At 32.9% G+C, this 21,835-nt stretch overlaps 1 protein-coding gene across 3 annotated transcripts in view; it reads left to right on the forward strand.

The window, feature by feature from the left end:
* The window catches only part of FSTL5 (follistatin-like 5), an 817,862-nt gene that overhangs the window by 666,323 nt on the left and 129,704 nt on the right, over positions 1-21,835 (forward strand). The window lies entirely within an intron of this gene.

Genomic DNA, 21,835 nt, shown 5'->3' on the forward strand with positions numbered 1-21,835 from the left:
CCCCCAAATGTATCCAATGTGTATCTTCTAGGTAGAATACATTACTTTATTTCTTTTCCTGTCAGTTACATTGAAGTCACTGGATTAAGACCTGTACAGCATCCTTCTCTACAAAAGGTTCAGTGGTAACTGCCACTCCAAGGCACTTGATCACTGCCCCGACACAAAAACCACACTGTGGCTGTTCTTGGTTAAGTGCTAAAAATCCTTTGCCATCATGGTTCATGTGTCTGATTGTCTCCTGGAGTTTTACCCAAAATGACTTGTTCTCTTTTATTTTCTTTAATTACTTGGCAAAAGGGATACAGATAGGGTGGGGATGCTGAGGATGGATTGCTTTTTATGATAACTGAATTGTTTGGAGCTCAAACTACTATTACAGCATTTATCAAGTGCGCTCTTTGCAAGCAAACAAACAGGCATTTTCTTCCCTTGGTCCATATATGCCACAGTGTGACTGTTTTGGGAGAGGGTCTGGATGTTCTTGAAACGACTACTTGCCTTGCTCTCTGCTCTTCAATCCGACTTGTTACGCTGCTCTTAATATATGCTTTGCAAGAGTCTGATATTATTGGACCCTCTAACTTGACAGGCCCATTTTTCTGAATCCAGTGTTTGAACAAGGTTAAAGCATTGACCCAGCCAGTAGTCTTCCTATTCTTTCTTAAGTCACTTAGTCCATATTGACATGAGTGGATCCATTGAGAAAGGAGGACCTTACCCAGGTCCCAACTACTAACATATCATTATCTTCATTTTTTCTGGTTAGGACAACCATCATTATAAAGAAATATTTAAAAAGGAAAGTCTTTAGGTAGAAAAAAGAAAACAAAAAAAGCTGGATTTAATGGCCTGCATAAGGTCCACCATAATTCCTTTATTCCTTTTATGTGGTACAGCCGATACTAAGTTGGAATTCACTTTCTGTGAAAAATTAATTTTAGGTGACAAGGAATTAAAAATGTTTGCTTTCTTTGTCCTTAGGATGATGTTTGTGAAACAAATTTTAATATTAACTCTATATTCTTACTGTATTTTAATGTTTGTCATGTACTTTTAAATTTATTTCCCTAGTTACAACAGTAAAACACCTAGCCAAAGCTCCCTTTATCAACTATCATACAACTTTTTAGTGTGTGAATTCTAGGAAAATTTTAGGAGAAGATTTAATAGGATTAAATTTTCAACAAGGTTTAAATCTTGTTGAAGTAAAAGTGCCCGTTTAAAAAATAATGATGCGCGTAATTAAAATCAGGACAATACTAAATAAGTAAACCGAGTAGAATATTAGGAACTGCGGGAAAGTATAAACAGGAAATGTAATAATGTAATAATAATATTATGTAAAAATGTAATAATGTAATAACTTGACAGAAGACATTTCCCTTGGGATGCCTCCTAATAGTTAGATTCCAGAACTCTGTATAACAAAAGAAAACCAAAATCTGGCGGATTTCATAGTAGTGAAAATTACCACCTTTTGTAACACCCATCTTAAGGATTGTGGATCTGGGTTCTTTTCTAGTAATTTTGTGGAAAGAGATCAATACTAGATATACATGGCACATTTGTATTTTGGAATGCTAGATATTTTCCTTATTTTTTAATTTTATTTTTTCAAAAATTTCAAATTTTATTATAAAGAGTGCATGTGCAGGTGTGTTACATGAGTATATTGCTTGATGCTGAAGTTTTTGGTACCAGTGATCACATCATCCAGGTAGTGAGCATAGTACCCAATAGATTGTCTTTCAGCCCATGCCTTCTTTCACACCTCACTCCTTTAGTAGTCCTCAGTGTCTCTTTTTCCCATCTTTATGTCTATGTGTATTCCATATTTAGCTCCTACCTATAAGTGAGAACATGTGGTATTTGGTTTCTGTTCTTGCATTAATTCACTTAGGATAATGGCCTCCAGCTTCATTCATTTTGTTGCAAAGACTATGATTTCATCCTTCTTTAAGGCCGCATAGTATTCCATGATGTATGTGTACCACAGTTTCTTTAACCAACCCACCGTTTATAGGCACCTAGACTGATTCCATGTCTTTGCTATTGTGAATAGTGCTGCAACAAACATGCAAATGCATGTGTCTTTTCGGTAGAACGATTTATTTTATTTTGGATATAAACCCAGTAATGGGATTGCTGGGTCAAATAGTGCGTCTGTTTTAAGTTCTATGAGAAATCTCCAAAGTGCTTTCCACAGTGGCTGAACAAGTTTGCCCTCCCACCAACAGGATATAAGCATTCTCTTTTCTCCATAGCCTTGCCAGCATCTGTTGTTTTTTGAGTTTTTAATAATAGTCATTTGGACTAGTGTGTGATGATATCTTATAGCAGTTTTGATTTGCATTTCTCTGATGCAAATCAGAGTGGTGATGTGGAGCATTTTTCATATGTTTGCTGACCATTTGTATGGCTTCTTTCAGTAAGTGTCTGTTCTTATGCTTTGCCCATTTTTAAACTGGATTATTCGATTTTTGCTTATTGACTTGAGATCCTTGTAGATTCTGGATATCAGACTTTTATTTCTTGCATAGTTTACATATATTTTCTCCCATTCTGTAGGCTGTCTGTTCACTTTGTTAGTAATTTTTTTTGCTGTACAGAAGCTCTTTAGGTACTCTTGTCAGTTATTATTTTGTTGCGATTGCTTTCAGGGACTTAGCCATAAATTCTCTGCCAAAACCAATGTGGAGAAGGGTATTTTCCACGTTTACCTTTAGAATTCTTATAATTTAAGGTCTTGCACTGAAATCTTTAACCCATCTTGAGTTTATTTGTGTGTATGGTAGGAGGTAGTGGTGCAGTTTCATTCTTCTACATGTGGCTAGCCAGTTATCCCAGGACCATTTATTGAATAGGGAGTCCCTTCCCTGTTGCTTTTCTTTGGTCTCTTTTGTCAAAGATAAGATGGTTGTAAGTGTATGGGTTTATTTCTGGGGTGTCTGTTTCATTCCATTGCTCTTTGTGTCTGTTTTAATACCAGTACCATGCTGTTATGGTTACTGTCTCCCTGCAGTATATTTTGATGCCTATGGATTTGTCCTTTTTCCTTAGGATTTTTTGGCTACTCATGCTCTCTTTTGGTTCCAAATGAATTTGAGGATAGATTTTTCTAATACTGTGAGATATGACATTGGTATTTTGGTAGGGACATCTTTTAATCTGTAAATTAGTTTGGATAGCATGGCCTTACATAGCATCACTTACTTACTCAGTTTCCAAACTTATTGGTCTGGTCAGGTTTTCACTTTCTTTCTTGTTCAATCTTGAAGGGTTATGTGTTTCCAGGAATTCATACATTTTGTCTCGATTTTCTAATTAATGTGCATAGAGATGTTCATAATAGTCTCTGAGGATCTTTTGTACTTCTGAGGGATCATTTGTAATGTTATCTTTGGCTTTTCTGACTGCACTCACTTGGATATTCTCTTTTTCTTTTCCTTCATTAATCTAGCTATTGGTCAATCTTTTCTATTCTTTTAAAAAACAAACTCTTCCTTTCATTAATCTTTTGTAAGGACTTTTGGTTCTCAATTTTGTTCAGTTCTTCTCTCATTCTAGTTATTTTCTTCTATTAGCTTTGGAATTGGATTGTTCTTTTTTTTTTTCTAGTTCCTCTAGGTCTGATGTTGGATTGCTAACTCGAGGTCTTTCTAACCTCTTGATGCAGTTGTTTACCACTATATACTTTTCTCTTAGCACTGCTTAAGAAGCATCCCAAAGATTTTAAGTTGTGTCTCTATTTTCATTAATTTCAAAGATTTTTTTATTTCTGCCTTAATTTTATTGTTCACTCAAGAGTTATTCAGAAGCAAGTTTTTTAATTTCTCTGTATTTGTGTTGTTTTGAGAGATCTTCTTGGTATTGATTTCTACCTTCTTTGCAATGTGGTTTGAGAGAGTGCTTGATATTATTTTGATTTTTTTTGAATTTATTAAGACGTGTTACAGCAAAGCATGTGGTCAATCCACGTGCATATGAGAAGAATGTATATTCTGCAGTGATTCAGTGGAGTATTCTGTAGCTGTTTATTAGGACCCGTTGGTCAGTTGTCAATTTTAAGTCCATAATTTCTTTGTCAGTTTTCTGCTGCAGTGATCTAATGTTTTCAGTGGGGTGTTGAAGTCCCCCACTCTTATTGTGTGTCTGGAAATATATTTTCAAAAATGCCAAAAGAACCAATCAAAGACCCATTAGTAATAAATATACTCTTCTTATTTTTCACATATTAGGAAATTATTGACTTGTATAAATCTACCAAAAATAATTTTGGAGATTGTTTTCAGTAGTGATAGGATACAATTTTTAAATGAAAAAGCAAATTGTTGTAACAGAAGAGTATAAATTTCTTTTTGCAAAATTTGGATTGGAATTATGCAACACCTCTCTGATGTGGGGGTACTACATGACTCTCTGAGCTTTAGTTTTCTTATCTCTAGTATAAAATAAATACTAAGACATCAAGATATTTCTGTTTAGATATTATCTATAAGGCACTTGTCATAGTGTGAGGCATAAAGTAGCTCTTCCTCTGACTCACATTTGTTTTCTAAAAATAATTTCTTGCTGCTAAAAACATTGACAAAAATCTATTCCTCAAAAGCCTAGAAAACCCAATAATTGCTAGAAATCAGAGTTTTATAATAATGCATATAAATATTGGTAACATAGCTATAGATAGATATGAGTATGTAGGGGCATCTATTTTTATGGATTCAAATATGAAATATTATCTCTTAACATTTAAAAAATGGACTCCACTGATTGAATATACGTTTTATTATTAGTGTAGATATTAAGATACTTTAAATAAATTTCAAAATCTTTTTCTAGAGTTCACTTTTGTCACAATCAAAGCAGAAGCTACACTTTAGTCCCCTTTACATTGAGTCAATTTATACTTCTATTATATATTTGAGAATTATTCTGTAATGCACTTTTCCTCTGTTTTTGAAAGATGCAGAGGAGAGAGGTATTGAATCCCATGTAGACAGCAATAAAAATGGGGAAAGATTTGTAACTTTGGGGGCAAATGACACAACAAAGACTTACTTTGTTTGGATACAGCTTCGGAGTAATCATCCAGCTATTTTCTTCATAATAGAGAGCTCAGAGTAGTATCAGTCACATTTTTTCCTATACTACATTTGCCAGAAATATGATACTGTTGAGAGAACAATTCATGCAAAGCATCATATGGCTAAGGAGTTTGTGTTTTGCTTCTACCCTAATATTTGAAGTGGGAAACTTTGATTTACAGTGTCTAACTTTGTCTACAAATATCAGTGGAAGTTTTCTCATGTGAGAAATTGAACTACAAAAAAAATATGCGCTTCAAAATAATATACTCTACAGTTACATTAGGGATAGGTTTTCATAACTAAGATTTAATAGAGTGATATACAGGGAGAATTTAAATGCAAAGAACAGTAGAAGTGGACCATAGGGGATTGTGTGGTTGCTCACAACAGGGAGTAAGAGAAGATATAAATTATGTAAAGGGATTTAGATAGTGGTAACACATTATTTATTCGAAAACGCCTTGTACATAGCATAAGCACTTGACACATTTTCATTCCCAAGGGAAGTCAATTCTCAGGTAATAATGATTCATCCTCAATATGAAGGTAAATAAAAAGTGGTGTGAACATAAGCTTCTATAGAAAGCTTTTAAGCTACTGGCTGCATTAAGTGCTAAGAACCGACTGACTCACACGTTGCTATGATTTTAGTAAGGAATATGATTAATCCAGCTGTTTGAGAGTATCAGAGTATGTCTAAATATACTACAATAGAATTTTATGGTCTAAATATAATAAATATACTATAAGGCTTGATACACCGTTTTTAAATTATTGTCACAAGCAGTTGGGAATATTACCTTATTGTAATAATTCTTACTTTAGAATTAGCTCCAATACATTAACATTAGTTGGCTGTATGTCTAAAAAATTAATATTTTGATGGTTCGTAATTTATTATAAAATACAACAATTTGAAGATTTTTTAAAAACATGTTTCAAATGGCTAAAGTCTACAAGATTATTTGAAGAAATAAATTATTTAAACAATATTTACGTAAGTTAATAATTATTATTAAAATTAAATAAGCATAATTGCTAATACTAAGATTTAGCAATATTGTAAAATCCAGCCATTTGTTTCCTACTATCTTGAAAAGAAAATTTGAAAAATATATGAATGGTTATGAGGTATCTTCCTATTTCAGAAGTAGAAGAAAGGGTCTTAAAATAGATTAAAATGTGGTCTTTTTACCTATAAAGATAGCATGAATATGACTATCATAAACTTTAGAAATAGAATAGATTCTGATAACATAAACAAATTAATTAATCTCTTTAGTATTCATTTACTCTCTATTTCTATAGAATGGGGAAATACTTCGAAAGGCAGGTTGCATGGATTTAATGAGATCACTTATGTAGGATCTTACTAATCTCTACAGAGGCTAGCAAGATAATATAAACAGTTGAATAATATAGTCTATAAAGAGCTGGCCGGGCGCGGTGGCTCAAGCCTGTAATCCCAGCACTTTGGGAGGCCGAGACGGGTGGATCACGAGGTCAGGAGATCGAGACCATCCTGGCTAACACGGTGAAACCCCGTCTCTACTAAAAATACAAAAACTAGCCGGGCGAGGTGGCGGGCGCCTGTGGTCCCAGCTACTTGGGAGGCTGAGGCAGGAGAATGGCGTGAACCCGGGAGACGGAGCTTGCAGTGAGCTGAGATCCGCCACTGCACTCCAGTCCGGGCGACAGAGAGAGACTCCGCCTCAAAAAAAAAAAAAAAAAAAAGCTATAAATGAGGCCATATGCAAAAATCATCAATTAGTAATTATTTCTAGACTCAACCAATATTAGGTGCAGCAGTCATCAGATTAATAATCGTTTTGTTTTGTTTTCACACTCAATAACTGTGAGATAGGTGGAATAATAACGTACACCAAAAATCCGTAAAGATAAAGTGCAAACTTCACAGCCTGGAAGGATTTTATCCTGATAGACATGAGCTAAGAGCTAGAGTCAAATAGAACCAAATAAAAACAAACATTTATGGAAAAAATAAATCAATGTTTAAAAATATTAGTTTTCATATATTTTATTAAATATAATTCAATAGAGGATATATACTAATTATAATTTAAATCAGAAATTAACAATTTGTATTTCTTTTTGAAAAGCCCCAAATTACTTGTTTAATATTTGATATAGACATTTATGTAGCAATAAGGTCATTATGAAATAAAATGTCTTAAGATGAAGAGTCATGTCGAGGTTAACCATGCTTGATAAGCATTTACTATTTTATAAGCTTTAATTATTTATAATAAATTCCAATATTCATGCTTCTCAACTTGGCCAATGTCATTGTCACACCCTGTGAGGTAACTTGTTCTGTAAATCTTTTCATCTTTTGACCCAGAACATACTGAAAATACCTGTCTTGTGATTTCTATATCTGAAGACTATATTTTTAAAATAATACCCTTCAACGTCATAAAATAGATCTGTTTCTAACACGTTGCCACTTTTTTGCACAAAAGCAGAGCTTTATTATCTAACAAGATGCTAGGTGATCTGAATGTCACTAAATTGACAGGTTTTCAGCAGCCATAAACTATTGGGCATCTTCATTGTCTACACAACAAGATAAGAAGTAATGCTTTCTTATTTTGATCTATTGCCTAAATTTTCTTCACAAGGCATTATATACCTTTAACGGACCCTCTATCTCATATTACACAATGCCAGTGTGACTAATTTATTTTAGGATAAGTTGACAATGGTGATGAAATTTTATTTATATAACTTTAGGCATGTGGACTGAATACACTTACACATAGCGACAGTGCTGAGTATACAATCTCTATGAAATAACGAAACAAATATATCTTTGAAATGCCCAGACTCTGGGGTAAGGGGGTGAAGTGGGGTGTTTTCTTAAAGTTTTGTGAAGTCAAATTTATGCCATATATTTTTATTAACTGTGTGCCAACAGCCCGGATTATACAACTGTGTTTCCTTTGTCCTGTTTACCCAAATACCTGAATTCTGATAAAGGCTGACTGTGTCTGAATGAGTCAGATAGAGTAAGTCAGACAGTTTGATTATTGTTCTTCCTCCTTTTTTGCTTTATATCCAAACTATATGTGCATTTTATATTTATGTTAAATATGAAATGTTGTTAAATAGGAAATGTCTTTAAAGATATTTTTCTATCTCATGCAGTAAAATGGTAGGCCTATTTGAATATCTTTCCCCTAAATTGATGTGCTGTCTGTTTAATACATATGGTCATACTCAACTCTGGTATAAAGAATAATACATCCTTTGGAAACATTCTACAGTAGTGAAATTTTAATAGAATCAGATTATTAATGAATAAAATATTTCTACTTTTATTTCAAACATGCCCTAACAGGTCAAAATGTGTTTGTAAATATAATTTCTTACTATAAAGTAAGGATTCTGTGTGTGTATAATATACATAGTTCAACCATTATCATGCAAGTTATCATTATACTAATATTAATGTCAAAATGTAATTTCAGAGTTATGTTTCACAATGCAAAATAAAACACCAGAGGACCCTGTATGATTAAGATTAAGAAGTTGTAATCCTAAAAATTTGCCTAAAGTTATTGTCAACACAAATAACTGACAGAAACTCATTATCATAAATAAATAAAGTCAACCCCCCCAAAACTAGCCTATAAGTTTAAGAAGGCATTTCAAAGACAAGGAAAAATGAAATATCACTATGAATTATGTAAAGATGCTAATCCTCATTAATTATGAAGAAAACATACCTTAAAATAATAAATATCTAAAATAATAGAGAGTGCTATTTCACATCCACTATAATACCAAAAGTTAAAAAGTTGCATATTACCAAGACTTGGTGAGATATGAAAACATAGGAATTGTCCTACATTGCCAGCAGTAGTATTCGTTTTACTGCCCTTGGGAAAGCATTTTGGCATTGTCCGTTAGAGTTAATTTTGCCTATGCCTTGAGAGCCAGCAATCTCACACGTTAGAGTCACATTAAATTCCCATACATACAGAAACTGTTTAGGAAGAACCTCCCATGGATTGAATATTTTGCTGTATAATTTTTTTGTATTTGAATTGAATATTTGTGTTGAACCAAACTGATTTAATTTCATGCATATACTTTGAAATGGCTCTAATTATTTGACTTCTGTAATTCAAATGTGTGTAAAGCTAGTTACCTTACAAAGTAAGTGAATACCAAGGGAGTATTACCCTTGACTTAACTATTTCTCAATTGTACATTAGAAGAGAGTAATTTACATAGTTTAGAAGGTGACTAAGAGCTTTTATTGTTAGGAGAAAAAAAATTCTGCAGACAAAAATGGGTTTGTTCATTTATGCTTTCACCTTTTAAGTATTTCCTGAGGAACAAAGAAACAGGTGGCTAGCATGTGGTCAAAACTGAATACATCAATTCTCTATTTTCAGAAGGTCTTGAAGTCCTTCTTTCAGAAAGAAAGTTGAGTGCAGGTAGGAATGAAGAGCAACAATAATACATAGTAGAATAAAATAATTGCTGTTACATGCACATAAGCTAAGTGAGATGAGACCGCAGACACAGAAACAAGTAGTCTCTACTGAGGTAATGAACATTGAGCTGATCTTTGATGGTTGTAGTGACACTTCCATAGCTGGAGATTTAAGAGAATATCAAGCTGAGGAAAGCTCCAGGACATTTTTTGTTTGTTTGTTTGTTTGTTTGAGACAGAGTCTCGTTCTGTCACCCAGGCTAGAGTGCAGTGGCATGATCTCGGCTTACTGCAACCTCCCCCTTCCAAGTTCAAGAGATTCTCCTACCTCAGCCTCCCTAGTAGCTAGTATTACAGGCATCTGCCACCACCTCCGGCTAATTTTTGTATTTTTAGTAGAGATGGAGTTTCACCATGTTAGCCAGGATGGTCTCGATCTCCTGACCTCATGATCCACCCATCTTGGCCTCCCAAAGTGCTGGGATTACAGGTGTGAGCCACCACGTCCAGGCCAGAAAATATTAATACATGGTGGGTTTGGTTAACTTTGTGTAACATGTGATTATAAAAATATTTACAATACTAGACGAGAATGTATTGTGATGTACAATCTGATTAAGAAAGACATTGAAGTGTATGAACGAAAAAAAGCCAAATTAGAAAACATATACAAGCTATATTTCTCTGTCAATGAAAAGAGTCAAACTCTGTAAAATATTTGTAGATATTTATTTTGATCTAAATATGAGTGACCATGGCCGTGACACAGCCCTCAGGAGGTCAAGAGAACATGTTCCCCGGGTGGTCAGGGTACAGCTAGGTTTTATACATTCTGGGGAGGCATGAGATGTCAATCAAACATGTTCAAGAAATACATTGATTTGGTCCAGAAAGGCAGGACAATTCAAAGTCGGGGTGAGAGGTGTGGGCTACCAGGCTATATAGGTAAATTTAAACATTTTCTAGTTGTTGGTTGAGTTTGTCTAAAGACCTGGGATCAATAGAAAGGACTGTCTTGGTTGCGATAAGACGTTTTAGAGACCAAAGTTTTACTATGCAGATGAAGCTTTTAGCTAACAAGCTTCAGAAAGACTAGGATGTAAAATTTTTCTTACTAGACTTAAAAGTCTGTGTTGACATTAACGTCAGAGAGTTATAATGAGGCATGTTCCATCCCCACCTCCCATCATGGCCTGAAACAGCCTCTCAGATTAAATTTTAAGAGTCCTGGCTGAGGAGGAAGTCCATTCAGATGGTTGGAGACCTTAGAATTTTATTTTCGGTTTACCCTTCAAAGGTAAAAGTTATTTTCTACATATTCATTATTTAGTTTTTATCCTGGAGATACCACAATAAGCATTTTTATGCTGGATTTTATTTTTTACATATAGTAGGCATTTGAGTATTTTATTTATTACCAAGGTAGGTTTAATTCAAATTTCAATTCCCAGCAAAGTTTATAAGACAAATTGTCTTGTAGTTTACTATTTAATCTTAAGGGGAAATATGATTGTGGAAACTCATTACACCATGATGCTGGAACTCAGTTAATATGGGTTTTCAATTATCTTCCTTTATCCATCTATTGAATATTATTTTGCACAATAGAATTTCCTAAAAGATAGTGTTACTTGGCTTATCAGCCTATGTGAACTTCCAGGAATAAAAGCAGTGCGTTCACAAAATCTCATTTTTCATAGTATATGATTATATCAAAATAAAGACTAAATTATGCCTTAGGCCTCTTATGCCTTATTAAATTATAAGCATCAAATTGGAGCAAAACTGACACTGGAAAGAACTTACTATAATAGATAGAAGATAACCTGCTGTCTGTTTTTCATGCCTTTGTGGTTCACTGATCATCCTTTCCTTCCTGCCTATATACACATAAGATTGGTACAGGTTTGGCCAGAAAGACAATTTTGGCTACAGAGCCTAACCTGAAAATATTTTGTGAAGTACTTAAAAGAAGTAGATGTTCTGCTTGTCAATTTACTTTTAGAACATTATTATCTTACTATACCCTATTTGATTACTCTCTTATACTTTTTAACACATGCTTGCTTTATTTTGCTTTTGTATATTAAGCTATTTTAGAAATTAACTTGATTAGACACATTTATACAAGTGAAATTTTAGTAGATCCAATGTTCTAAAATACTTGGCAATGTCTAACACAAAATGAGGGCTCCATAAATGTTTCTTCTAGTTATCATTATTGTTATTATTCCAGGTCAATGATTATTAGCTTTAAAATTTTCTCAAGTGTATTAAATAGTGGATAAAACATATTCACATGGATAAAAATAATAGCACAATATTCTAGATATAGGACTATTTTAGAAAACATAATAAATGAGATTTTTTATGTTTATATTTAATGTAAAAGTATTTTCAACTTCAAATATTTTAGGAATCATTTATACTTTAATTAGCACTATGGCAATCGACTGTTTGTTTATTCTTGTATCTAGGTATTATTTTACAATGTCACATTCACATGAAACGTTTCATCCTCAAGTTTGAAAAAGATTCTCCAAGAGCATAATATCTATAGTTTTTTAAAATCTGATAATTATTCTTCGCTGTCTGTCTTGTATAGTAAGTGTGGGAAAGATATGTTTCCAGGAAATGTTAGTAAAAAAATTATATATATATACACAATATATATTTTATTAGTTATATATATTAGCAAAACATATTTTTATTAGTAAAATATATATTTATTACTAAATATATATACTTAATCAACATTACATAATACAGGAGGAAAAGCCTTTTTGTATCCTATTATCAAAGTCTTGCTTGACCACGTTTTATTTTCAAGAGTGAGCAGTAATTAAAGTTTACATGTGTGTGGAGTCTCTGTGATATCAGAAGGTGTCAGCTGGAAATGCTCTCACATTTCAGTGCCTACATTCATTCTTATCACAGCCACAGTTGGCTACACGGCTGCTACTTGGCCTAATTTTCTTGCTATCTCTGTCACTTCTCTGCTGAGCATCTTTGACCCCATTCTCTTTTTCTCTGTGCCAATAACTGCAGCTGCTATCTGTTGCTTGTTCTGCCCTTGTTTCAGTGTTGACAAAGGAAGGAAGAACAGCTGGCATCACTCTGTCTTATTAATATAGTAACCTTATTGTATGGGGGCGGGGACTGAAATGAAGGGAAGAGAGAGGGAAGGTAGGACTAGGGGAGAACAGGCATATTTGTCATATTCCAGTATGTGTTTCTCCATTGTAGCAATTTGAGTTAGTGAGACAGCCCTTAGTAGGAGCAATCATGTTTCAAACAAAGAAGACAAGAAATGATAAAATAATGTTGGCAGTACCTCCAAATTCATAACCTGTTTTTCTTTGACCAGGCTTAGATATTGATGTTACTTTTCTATGCTTTAATTTTTCCTTCTAAACTAAAGAGAAAAATTGTGATTCTCAAACTGGTTTACAGGCACTTAAGAATATAAAGAAGACTTAAGGCTTGTGACAGAATAGAGATTTCAAATCAGGTAGTATTATGACCAGAGGATTTAATGTATTAATATTAATGTAAGATGCATGTGAGTAATTACAGGAAAAAAAACACTGTGGATGACTTGAGACATTTTTATAATTTCAATATTTTCCTCTCTCTTTAAAAATATTGAACTGATTTGTAATATTCAAATCAGCATCAGTTTCACTTAATTCATCTAGCAAGATAGGCAAATTATACTAACTACAAGCCTATCCATCAAATGTTTTAGGGGAACAGATACTGTAAGTGGTAACCCTGAAGAGTTGGGATCAAAACATCCAGAGCTTATTATGTAATTTTAAGCAGAAGCTGCCATTCCCTCCCTACTAATGCAAGTAAAACAAGGAGATTAATGTTTTTTGAGTAAGTGCTACTTTCAAAATTAAATCACAGAGAAGGAAAAAATATCCAAGGATAAAAGATTTAGAGACACCCCAGGCTGAAGATGAGTTGGCTAGTGCCAAATACTTTGATTCAACAGGATGACTTAACAAATAAATAAAATAGCAAATTGATTCTACAATTAATCCATCTTCTTGGGATCACCAGGATACATTTTAATTCAAGATCCTAAATTCTGCCATGTTTAAACTTTGATTGGTTATGAAAGAAATTATTGTTTTGTAATTCTTCAATTTTTGATATCAAAATTCTTACTGCATAATGCAGATGTCTGGGTTCTCTATCACAAACTTGTTCAAGAACTAAGATATATTTTAAGTGCTTTAAAGAAAACTTCAGTTCTAGGTTAGTTTTTCCTTTGTTCTTGGAAAGGAAAGCACGTATAATTAGTTGGTATGGTAGATTTTAGGATGTCTTTACTCCTATATGTCTTCAAAGATAAGCCAATTTAGTTGATTTATAAACTATGTATTTACCCAGAATACCTACATAGCAGCGTATACAATATCTTTGATGTTTTATGTTATGATTTTTAATTTCCCTCACAAAATATCTAGCAATTTTTATCCTGATAATAAATATTGTTTTAAAGTAGTCAATTTCCTTCAAATATCGGCTATTTTATTTTATATTATAAATACAATTATATTTATATGTTAACTTTATATATATTATATATTTCAAATACACTTAAATAAATATTAAACAGTGAGGAGCTCAGAATATGTAGTAGGAATAGTACATATTGTCCTTTAAACAATAATGTCCTTTAAAAAATTTTTGTGGTATATTACAGCAACTTTAAAGAAAGCTTTAAACCTTTACCATCTTAATTTTTTGAGCATATGCTAATTAATATCTAAGTAGCCTCCTACTTCTCTAATGATTCTGTTCTCTGCAGTGATAAGGAGAGTTCTCATATAGCCCTAACTAAAGGTTAAGGTGTACTTTTTTTGCAATGTTTTATTTTGGATACTTTTCTATTAATTTAGCTTTATATGTATGATCATCTTGAGTTCCACCTAGGATATATATGGCTGCATAACCAAGATCTATTGAACAACTGATTATGTGGCAGGCAGTTAATATATATTATAATCATTTTATTTTTAAATTGTCTTATCCCTATGGTAAATTTTCTAAATGAAGAAGTTAAACCAAAAACGGAAGTTACTTTTACTTTGCTTGCCACATACTTAAAATGATACAGTATGAGTGAGTCAGAAGGCAACATTTCTTCCCTATTTATCTGCAACTAATTACCCACTATTCTTTTATTATGTCACTGTTTATCATTTATTATGTAAAAAAACACACTCATTTGTGTGAATAATTATCAAAATCAAGTCACTTTCTGACAGTAGTAGGCTTAGTATGTATATATAATGAGAAGCTTAGGTGTTGCCAGTCTGGCTAGGAGGATGTTAGCTAGAAAAGTTGTTTTGAAGGTTATGTTTTCTTATTAGCAATTTCTTACTCTAAGACTATGGTGTCCAAGATTAACTAGTTACCATCATCTCCTGCAATACACACCCTTGCCATCTCTTCCCACACTGAAACAGTAAATGTCTCTATCATACATAAAGCAGGATGGAGGTGAAGGTGAGTGTCTTCTGACACCAGGTCATAAAGGGCATTATGGCCTCTGCCTCGATTTTTTGGATCACACATTCTGGGAGAAACCCATTGACAGAATGTAAGGACATTTAAGCAGCCTTGGGCAGAAGCCCAGGGAATACTGGGGTTCTCCTGCTAACCACCAGCACCAAATTGGCAGTCATATAAATGAGCCCCTTAAGAAGTGGATCTTCCAGCCGAAGACAAGCCTTCAGATGAATGTAACCTCATGAAATACCCTGAGCAAGAACCCTCCCAGCCAAGCTCTATTCGGGAAGACCATAAATGTTTATTGTTGTTTTAAGCCACTAAGTTTGAGACATTTGTTACACACTATGACGTAACCACTGCATACTTTCTGTTTACTTGGTTTGTCATTGGAAGGAAGGAAAGATGGATGTTGTTTTTGTTTGTTTATTTCTGTGGTGGCTTTAGTCTTTTGACTTAACAACAATTCTTACCTTGTCGTGGATTCAATGAGACTAATTTGATTGTTAGGAGTAGACTTATATTGTTTGATTAAGTAATGGATTATTTGAAAACTAAGGTGAACTTGAAACTGGCAGTGTGAAGCAGTCAGAGATGCGTCCACATTCAGAACACGGAAACCTGTATTACATAGACAACTTCTGAATTTTCTTGCCTCTCTCCTGGGTTGCATGGACTCTTCTTCCATGTCATACCTTCTTGAGTCACAAGTTATCATAGTCCTGACTATACCACGCTATCGTGCCTGTTGCTATGCATTCCTAATGCTTCTGTTCCCTCTGGTCTCTGCTTTTCAGATGTCATTTCTTGATTCCAGTTGCCTCCCAGAAGAATCTGATTATCGCATCTCATCACTTTTTCAAAATGAAAGCCACAGTTTTCTGGCTAATTTCTGTATTGCATGCCCTAATGTAAGCCAGGCACTACAGCCGAATTAGCTTATGTTAGGACATTAGGTTAAAACCCTGTGTGGTCACAGAGGGAAACCCTCTTCAATTAATTTCCAAAGAATGACAGGTTCGTTTGAAAGTGGCTTTGAATTTGGCATACGGCAGGCAATGTACTTGACATATCAAATGTTGTTTCTAGCCTAAAAATAGCATAGTTTAAATGTCTTAGTTCATTCTCCATATGTATATTCAAAGAAATTTCAACTACCATAGCACTATCCATACGTTTTTACAGATTGTACTTTATCCAAATTTTTCTTTTAAGGTTGCCCTTTTTTATTTGCCTGCTGAAGTTAAGTCAGTTTCTTAAATCCAAAGAGAAAGCAGTCAATAAAACATCTACTTTAAATGTTGTCATTATATAAATTCACTTTATCAAAAAATGATTTGCAGTGGTGAAAACCTGAAACTTTTCAGACAAGAAGCACAAGCAAAAAAAAAAAAAATTATTTAATATAAAATTCAGACAATTTACACATGAATAGCCAAGTAAAGTAGCTCTGCATAGTACAGCATGCTATTATGTAGGTAACTACCTTATTGCTGTTGCTTATATAACATCATTCAGCTCTCCACATACATTTCTTTACAATGAAAGCATATTTAATATGAGATCTATCACTTTGAAAGTAAGTGTAAGATTCTAACATAGAAAACAAGGCAATTTGCTAAAAAGCACTAATAAAGATTTCAGTCACACCTGTCAGCCATCTATTCCACTGAGCCACATTTTCATTATAAGTTGTATATTATCTTTGAAAAAACTTTACATTTCAGTTATGTAGTGAATACATATTAAATTAAGTGGTTTATAACTTTGATGGTTTTATTGTTCAATTATGAATAAAAGATACCAAAGCAGATAATTTTTATTGTATATTGAGTACATTAGTTGTTTCACAGAGCTCCATGTGTGAAAGGAAAAGTTATTTAGTCCAAAGTCTTGGTTCCAGACAAACTAACTATAGTGTCAAAACTAAGCTGGATTGGTCAGGCATGGTAGCTCATGCCTGTAATCCCAACAATTTTGGGAAGCTGAGGCAGGCAGATTACCTGAGGTCAAGAGTTCGAGACCAGTCTGGTCAACATGGTGAAGCCCCATCTCTATGAAAAACATAAAAATTAGCCAGGTGTGGTGACACACACCTGTAATCCCAGCTACTCAAGAGGCTGAGGCACAAGAATCACTTGAACCTGGAAAGTGGAGGTTGCATTGAGCAGAGATCACGCCACTATACTCCAGCCTGGGCAACAGAGTGTGGGCCTTAAAAGGTGACTGGAGAGAAAACTAGGTGGAGATTTCTGGTAAGGATATACCTTAAAATAAAAAGATTCAAAAAGTCTTGATGTTTGGAATGTGAATTAAAGATGACAAGGACATATCATGGAAGCCCCTATGTGCTATACTAAGGACATTGAGGAAAAGAACAAGTGTAAGAGTGTGTGTGTGTGTGTATGTATGTATATATTTACATATAATAAATTCACTATACATATATACTTAGTGTGTGTGTATATATAATTTATTATATGTAAATATATATAATTTATATGTAAATATATATATAATTTATTATATGTAAACATATTTTTATATATGTGTAAATATATATAATAAATTACATATAATAAATTCACTATATATATACTTATGTATGTATAAATACACACATATACTAAGGACATTGATAAAATGTAAATATATATATTTACATATAATAAATTCACATACATATATGTATCACAGTAGTGGCATATTTAAGCCTGAATTTATTATATGTAGCTGTTTTTATTGTCTGAAGGATAAATTAAGATGGTGAAACAAAGCCATTCCAATATATAGGCAGCTGTTAAAAATGTAAAATGTGTATATGGCAATACCCTAATAGAAACAAGGAGCTGAGGACATAAGCAGAAGGCAAAAGTTTTCTCCAAATATTTCCAAATATATTCAATATCACTGATAACCAAACTAATACATATTTACAAATGTAATATATAATACATTATGAATTTAATTTATATATATATTACATATATATTCACATTTAGTAAACTTGTTCACACGGTCATGCACACACACACATGCATACAATAATAGTTTGAAATGAATAATTTCACAGATTGCTAGTGATGCTGGTAACAATCTTTTGGAAATCAACCTGGCGTATATCAAATGTTTTAAAGGCTCTCATACTGCTTGCAGGGACATGTACTACTGAAAATAACTGCTTAGCAGGATGGTCATCACAGTAATCACATACACACATGCACTCACACACACACACACATACACCTGTATGACTGATAAATGTCAACGATATTTATTGAGCTTCTATTACTTATGCTAGCCTCTGATATTGGTACTAGGTTAGAATTTAAAAAGAAGTAAATCATAATATTTTTAAAAAGCAGAAATTCATATGATGAAACTATTTAAAACCATGTATAAAGGCTAGATTAGGCATGTTATAATAAATGAATAAAAGGCATGAAAAATTATATTTATATATCATATATTTATATATTTTATCAGATACATTTCCATATATGTAGGCATTTATATGAAAATGAGAAAAATAATGAAAAGACATGAAAAAATGCATTATATGCTTGTAATCCCAGCACTCGGGGAGGCCAAGGTGGATGGATCACCTCAGGTCAGGAGTTTGAGACCAGCCTGAACAACATGGTGAAATCCCGTCTCTACTAAAAATACAAAAAAAAAAAAAAAAAAAAGCTGGATGTGGTGGCAGGAGCCTCTAATCCCAGCTATTCGAGAGGCTGAGGTAGGAGAATCTCTTGAACCCAGTGCGTGGAGATGGCAGTGAGCTGAGATCTCGCCATTCCACTCCAGTCTGAGCAACAAACAACCAACTCCCAAACAAGCAAAGAAACAAACAAAAAGAGAATGTATTATTATACCAGGGCAATTACATTTGAGTTTTTTTTTTAAACTTAATATACGTTCTAACTTTCTATATAAAATGGAATATGTTTTAAAAAGACAATAACAATATGTATGATTTTTAAGTTAACTAATTGCAGAATACATTTTGTCTACATAATATTTGTTACCTTCATCTAGGAATACTTCATATTCCCATCTAGCTTATTTTTAGTGGCTGTTACATTTAATTTGCTACAATTTCTATATTCTAGCAAACCATCAATATATTATGCTTTTAAGCTATTGTAAACAAAATTTTATTTTGCATCTTATTCTTATAGAAGAAAAATATAGAAATTGTATATTTATCTTGTATCTTACTAAATAATAGATCTTATGAACTTCATTTGTACTTTTACTTTAATCTTTTGTGACTCATTTTGCCTTCAAATTTTGAGTGTCTTCTATTTATACTATTTATACAATTTATATTTGTTTCTTAGATTAATAAATTGCTCAACTCATGAAAATTAATTTTAAATAATCATAATTCAATATTTTGATTCTCCATTTATTAATTTATCAATTTTTAAAAATTCACTTTTATAAATTTAGGGAGTACAAGTGCAGTTTTGTTATATAGATCTATTGCCTAGTGGTGAAGTCTAGACTTTTAGTGTAACTATCACTTGAATAGTAAACATTGTACCCAATATGTCACTTTTTATTCCTTGCCCACTTCCAACCCTACCACTAATGTCTATTATTTCTTTTTTATGTCCATGTGTACCCATTTTCTAGCACTCACTTGTAAGTGAGAATATTCAATATTTGAATTTATGTTTCTGGGTTATTTCATTTAGGATACTGGCTTGTAGTTCCATCCATGTTACTGCAAAAGACAAGATTTCATTTCCTTTTATGACTGAGTAGTATCCCATGGTGTGTGTGTGTGTGTGTGTGTGTGTAATATGTTCTTTATCCAATCATCCATTGATGATCACTTATTATTCTGGCATATGTTAGTTTTTTATTAATTAATTTATTAATTTTAACTTATTTAAATTAATAAAAAATCTCTATTCTTAGTTTATTAGTTTACTAAGAGAATTTATATTATACTTAGTAATATGCTATGTATTTTATCAGATTGCATTTTTGTTTGGTTAAATTATATTGACAGTCCTTAACTGACAAACTAATATGATGTATTAAATTAATTTCTTTTTGTTAAAATTTTAAGTTCAGGGGTACATATTCAGATTTGTTACATAGGTAAATGTGTGTCATGGGGGTTTGTTGTACAGATTACTTCATCATGCAAGTATTAATATAGTGCCCATGAGTTACTTTTCTTTATATTCTCCCTCCTCCTATCCACCATACTCTAATAGGCCTCAGTGTGTTCTCTTTAATGTTTCCATGTGTTCTCACCATTTAACTCCCACTTATAAGTGAGAACATGTGGTATTTCTTTTTCTGTTCCTGCATTAGTTTGCTAAGGATAATGGCCTCCAGCTCCATTCAAGTTCCTGCAAAGGACATGATTCCATTATTTTTGATGGCTGCATAGTATTCCATGGTATATATATTCCACATTTTCTTTACCCAATCTACCATTGATGGGCGTTTAGGTTGATTCCATATCTTTGCTATTGCGAATAGTGCTGCAATGAATATATGTGTGCATGTGTCTTTATAATGGAATGATTTATATACATTTGGGTATATACTCAGTAATGGGATTGCTGTGTGAAACACTTTTTCTTTTTTTTAGGTCTTTGAGGAATCACCCTGGTATTAAGCCAAGTACCCATTAGTTATTTTTCCTGACCTTCTCCCTACTCCCCCTGACCCATCAAAAGGCCCTCTTTCTCCTCCTCCTCCTCTTCCTGTCTCTCTCTCTCTGTCTGTCTGTCTTGTTTGATCAGTAGTGCTTCAGTTCGGTCCATGCATTATCCTTTTTCTAACACTCTTTGGGCCCACATGGTTAATTTTCTTTTTTTGTTATGTTTTATATAAATTGTGGTTATATTTAGTTTTTAAAAATATTAAATTTATTGATGGATTTTGTGGGTTTGAAGATTTGTGTATTTGCATATTTACTTTGTTGTCTGAAAATGCAGAAACAATCTCTGCTTATTGGAACATATTTGCAGAGTAGAGCCAGGCTTTTTGTTTTGTAGTTTCCTTTGTGGCCACCCTTGTAGATCTGTCAATAAAATTGGCAAATGCTTTCTGTTTGTGTAGTAAAACAATCATTGTAAATACCGTAATTCAACCTTGATAATTGTATTGTTGAAACTTTGTCTTTATTTTTCTTCATTTTTCAAATACTGAGAGTGATATGTTAAAGAAACAGACCATGATTGTGGATTTATTTATTTTACATCCAACCTTAACAGTTTCTGTCTCCTATTTTAATACTATGTTTCAGCTTATGTAATTTTAAATTCAGTATGTAGTGCCTTGAATTTTATCTTATCTGATATTGGTATTAAAAAGTCTGTATTTTTTGGTATTTATTCCTAAATGACTGCCAGTCTTAAAAATGTCTCTGTCCTTAGTTCTAATGTCCTTACTCCTTTAAAATAATGGTGCTTTGATATGCCACTAGAATTTTTCACATGCTTTTTTTCTGTCTGGAAATTGAATCATACCCTTCACTTAGTTTATTCTTACTTATTTCTCAGACTTCACCTTGATCATAATTACAGAAGTTCGCTCTGTTTAACAATGTCTAATCCACCCAAAAATGCATTCACATTACTATGTTTTTCTCTTCTATAACACACTAAATTCATAACTTTGAATTTTTTTCTGTCATCATTTGATTACTTTTTGTCTGCCCAATTAGAATATAGGCTCTATGGGCACAGAGATTGCCTGTTCTAACCTGTGTATGGTAGTGCTG

This window comes from Colobus angolensis, unplaced genomic scaffold (genome assembly GCF_000951035.1).
Source record: "Colobus angolensis palliatus isolate OR3802 unplaced genomic scaffold, Cang.pa_1.0 Scaffold5, whole genome shotgun sequence".
In the NCBI taxonomy this organism is placed as follows: Eukaryota; Metazoa; Chordata; class Mammalia; order Primates; family Cercopithecidae; genus Colobus; species Colobus angolensis.